Source organism: Octodon degus, unplaced genomic scaffold (assembly GCF_000260255.1).
Source record: "Octodon degus isolate 3935 unplaced genomic scaffold, OctDeg1.0 scaffold00018, whole genome shotgun sequence".
Taxonomy (NCBI): Eukaryota; Metazoa; Chordata; class Mammalia; order Rodentia; family Octodontidae; genus Octodon; species Octodon degus.
This window is the reverse complement of record NW_004524594.1, coordinates 8788269-8793424: the sequence shown is the minus strand read 5'-3', so window position 1 is coordinate 8793424 and position 5156 is coordinate 8788269. Positions and strand designations below refer to the sequence as shown.

The 5156-nt window shown below is 38.0% G+C and overlaps 1 pseudogene; it reads right to left on the bottom strand.

Annotated features, from left to right (window-relative positions):
• Positions 1-3733: 3733 nt before the first annotated feature.
• On the bottom strand, positions 3734-4147 carry LOC101583593 (annotated as a pseudogene).
• Positions 4148-5156: the final 1009 nt, after the last annotated feature.

The window sequence follows — 5156 nt, the reverse complement described above, 5'->3', positions numbered from 1 at the left end:
AGGATAGAATATACTAATTAACATCCCTTCAGTAAGAAATAAATTGAAGATAGCAAATTGATAAACCTGGATTGTAATGCACAAACTGCTTAAAGAAGGTAAAATCTAAAGTTGCAATTTGTAATGATAATTTACAAAAAAAAAAACACACAAAAAAAAAAACAAAACAAGAAAACAATTCTTTACATTCTTAGGCACAAGCATCGATATCATCTCTCAAATGGGCAATGCACTGAGACAGCAGCTTGCAAGCTCAGATAGGGCGACCTAAGTTTACACAAATTCTGCCTCGAATATTCTGTTTGTATAATTATCCTCTTTGATCTTCAAAATTGCAGCAATTCTGTTTGAGTATATTTTCCTTTAGCATATTAGATTTTCTGCAAATTCTTTTACTCCTTTTATCTTTATTTCATACTTAAAAGGAAAAAAGATATCACTAAAAGTTTTTGTTTAGCAAGACATGTATATGATTAGTGTATTCTATTGTAGGAAGGAAATAGTTTTGTTTTTTGCTTTTTTTTTTTAATATATTTAGTACAGATTCTCACTACCCAGCCTGGACTTGTAGTGATCACCCTGTTTCAGCCTCCCCTCCACTGAGATTGCAGGCATGGGTCACAAAGCTCACACTCGGTGGCTGAGTCAGTGTGCCCAGGGTTGGGGCCAGCACAGCTTGTGGTGCTGGGTAAGGAACCCTGGTCCCTGTGCTTGCCTAAATAGGCACTTAGCCTGTTGAGTTATCTCACTGTCGCCTGACCTTGAAAAAATAGTTTCTTTCTTTTTGTATTTAGCTCAGGGTCTACAGGGTTTACAGGGTCTCACTACGCAGATCAGACTCATAGTGATTCACCTGTTTTCAGCCTCCCATGTGCTGGGATTACAGGTGTGCAGTCTCAATCACTGACTCAGCGTATTGTGGGGCCAGGGCCGGCATGCAAGCTGGGGATCAAACCTCCGATCCCTGCGTCTGCCTAAGCAGGCGCTTTAATCTGCTGAGCTATCTGACCTGCCTTAAAAGCTGTATACTGTTTCTATACTAATTTTTAGTTTTTTTCTTTTTTGGTATTGGGAATGGAACTCAGGGCCTTGCACTTGTCAGGGCTATATCCCCAGCCCTGAAAAAAAAAAAATAGATTCTTAACTAATTGAATTTTGTACAGCATTTTGTACATGCATCCCAGCTGAAACAGCAGCATCTGGTTGCACTGGGATATTTCAATAACTTCCCCATATAAAGAGGTGGCTGTAGCACAGGAGCAATTTGTTCACATTCGTCATCAATTGACATGAAGAAGGGGCTTGGGAGATGGTTCAGCAGGATAAGCACCTCCCTGGCAAGCACGAGGGCCTGAGTTCAGTCCTAGGTTCCATCAAAATGAAACAAAACAAAACAGCCCAAAATTGGCAGGAAGCATTTTTAGTGTGCTGACTCTCCCTTCTGAGGGTAGAACTGGCAAAGAGAGATGATGAAGGTGCATTTAATGCTATTTTTGTGAGATATTATGCTAGGCAGATGCATATAAGCACATAGCTTAAAAACTTAAAGAACTTTTCTAATTCTATTATTCCCACTGAGACTCAGAGACTTACTTAAATTGACAAAATTCAGTGGTCAGTGAGAGTTCTGTTACAGATTATGGGCCAGTAAAGTGAGTTCAAAGACTGTTTCGTGTTGGTGTCTTTGTTTACTTTGTTTTTAGTTAAGCTATGTTTACCATAGTGTAGCAAAATGCCCTTCCTTTGGCTGATCAGGCCTTGTTGCTTCCTACTGTGCTAATAAAATATTTCTTACTGTTTCTCATACATTTTATAATTCTTCTGTTGCTTCAATTTGTAATATTTGCCTTTTGATAAACTTCTATATCACTTAGCACCAAAACATGATTTAAATTTCATTTAAATCTGGCCAGGTATCTCAACAGATTACAGTGCCTGCTTAGGCAGATGCAGGGGCCGGGCAGGGTTGGGGGTTCCATGCAGGGGTCGAGGGTTCGATCTCTGAGCCTGCTGTGCTGGCCCCGCCCCGGGGGTGAGCTGAGTGAGTGATTGAGACTGGGCATGTTGACATGAGTCTGTAATCCCAGCACTTGGGAGGCTGCAAACTGGTGGATGGCTATGAATACAATCTGCACAGTGAGACCCTGTAGACCCTTTACTAAATTCTTAAAAATAAAAAATCCCTAAAGAAAAAATAAAATAAAATAAAAATAAATTTCATTCAATGTCTTCATCTCTTTTTATACACATGAACATGTGTCAATTCTTTCTAATTTTTTATGCTTCCACTTGTGTTATTGTTGCTTATCCCTGTAAACATTGCCAGAATACTTACACTGAAGAAATATACAGGACAAAAAGTTATTGAGGTTACATAACTGCAGCTGGAAGTGTGAAAACGTCAATGGTGTCATAGGCTTCATACAAAGAAGTTTTGATATTTAACATCATTACGGTCATGAAGTAATTATGAGCATCTTTATTTTACAGATACAGAGGCTAAGCAGTAGGATAAAAAACAACACAAAAATCAGGGGTAATGAATAGGAAAACCAGGATTCCAACCTAAACAGTATGTATATCGACAAAACCCATAACTTCATATGACTGTAAACCCCCTTGACAGCTAAATTGTACTGTATTTGTAGTATCTTGTACATAATAAGTCTGAAGATAGTATCTCTTCAAATGATTGAATAAACATAACATCTGGATTTACCTTAAGTCATCTATACTTTCTGTACCTTATTACATTATTTTGAAATATGACAGTGCTGGCCCTGCCTCCGGGGCTTGCTGAAACAGCAACTGAGACTGGGTGTGGTGGTGCGCACCTGTAATCCCTGTGCTTGAGATGCTGAAAACAGGAGGATCACTATGAGTCTGATCTAGGTAGTGAGACCCTGTAGATCCTGTACTAAATAAAAATAAAATAAAGTAAAATATGATAGATTGGTTCTGGTGATTTCAAAAGATATATTCAATTATAAAATTCTGGGCTTTACTTCCAGTTCAATGTGCATATTTTTATAACATAGAAGTAATTGCACGGCACTGTTGAAAAGACAACTTTTAATGGGATCCTTTCAAGACATTTTCTGTTATGACAAGAATCTTCTATCATTCTCACCATCATTGAGATGGATTTGAGAGGAATTCAAACAGTGACATATTTTGCTTCTTTTTGGAGGCTATCCAGTATACCCCAGGAAACTTATTTGCAGCTTGATTGTTTTAATATCTCAGAACATCATCTTTTGAAAGCATATTTCAGGGTGGCTTTGACCTTCATGCCCACAATCTCTTAAGTAAAAACACAGAACAAACGTGTTTCTTGTCTTAGCATGGCTTAGCTGATCAATGTTCAATATCTTCCCCAAAATCTACTGATTTTTGAAATAACTGGTAATCAACTATATTTGTGTTACTTACTAAACCACTGAAATATCTCCATCTGAAAAAGGTGTCCTTTTAAGTATCTATAAGAAGGATACACAACATCAAGTGCTTCAGTAATAACAGAAGTAGTAGCACACAGCTAAATGCCTGAGTTCCTGAGGGAGGAGAGGGCTACATGGAGGCCTGCCTTGGAGTTGGCAGCTATTTGAGTCACTTGCTGCGACTAGGTACTAAATGAACTACTTGTGGAAATCATAGCTCTTTTAGCTATCCCTATTTTCTTATGACCCCATAATTTTTTTTTGAAATTTTTTATGATAGAAACAAAAAACACCTAAACCCGGAGATTCTGGAAGAACCACTTGTTCTTGTCTGTCTTGTATCTTTCCTCAAACTTGATCTTTGCCCCTGCCAGGCCTTGCATTTGAGGGCTGAGTCTCTGAAGATGTCCTTGTTGACCACCGTCTTGTCCAGGAGGATGTCCACAGAGCACGTTGTGGGCAGGAGGTGGTGGTATTTATAAACCTTCACAAAGGACTTGATCCTTGACCTTTTGGTGATTTTCTTCTTGCCCATGGAGGCTGTCACTTTGCAGGGATAGCAGTCAATCCCAGCCACCAGGGCGTGACTATAGGGATGGTTGGTCAGAGGTGCTGTCATTGACGTTCTTCACAATGACAGCTCTGCATCCTGAATAGCCTCCAGCAAGGACCAGCACCACTTTCCCTGGTTTCATGAATTTTCCCATTGTGACAGCACCGAACCAGAGCGGACTCCATAAATGTTGACATAAACTCTTGTGAGGTAACCTGGGCCTGGCTCATTCTTTAGAGCTGAAAAAAAAAAAAAAATGACAAAGATGTGTAGGCCATGAGCTGTCTTGTTCTCCTGCTAAAGGATCCTCAAACTTAAGTAGCCACATCCTAAATTTTAGTTAAATTTTTCTATCATCAAACTTACTTCTTCAATCCCCGGTATTGAAAAAAAAGTTCATTTACTTTAATAATATTATTAGTGCTTTTTAACTCCAGAATATTTTTTTTTTGTTGTTGTGTTACTTTATTTTTGTGTTACTGGGGGCCAAACTTGGAACCTCGAGCTTTCCAGGCAAGCACTTAGGCTGCTGAGCTATATCCCTCGCCTTTGTGACTTATTTCTAAATAGTAAAACGCAGGGGAAAATATAATTTTTAAATATTTATTTCTAACTATTAAAGGAAGGACAACCCTCAGTATGCATTTTCCTGGCAATTTTTTACCACTCTGGATAATTCATATGAAAGTCTTTTATCAGGAAACCTTTTGTGTAACAGGTGAAGATTTCTGAATTGTCTTTTGACTAAAATTCCACCTTGCAAATCTATCACTTAAATGGAAATGTTCCAGCAACAACAACAACAAACACATTTCTTACATGTAATTAAAAGAAATCATGGCACTATAAGCTCCTACCAGCAATGGAAGTTCATCCTTTAACCTCACAGTTTTCAAACAACTCAGTAATTACTCTAGTTTAAATTAACAACTTAACCCCATGATTTTCCTACTACTCAGAACTCCTTCTAGTTTCAATTAACAGTTTTTGTTCTCTCAGTATCTGGAAAGAATAATTGAACTCTTGCCTGCTTTCACTGCAGGATTTGTCACAAAGCCACATAAAAGATAGATAAATAGATAGATAGATAGATAGATAGATAGATAGATAGATAGATAGATAGATGATATAGATATATGTAATATGTATTATATATAGAAGTA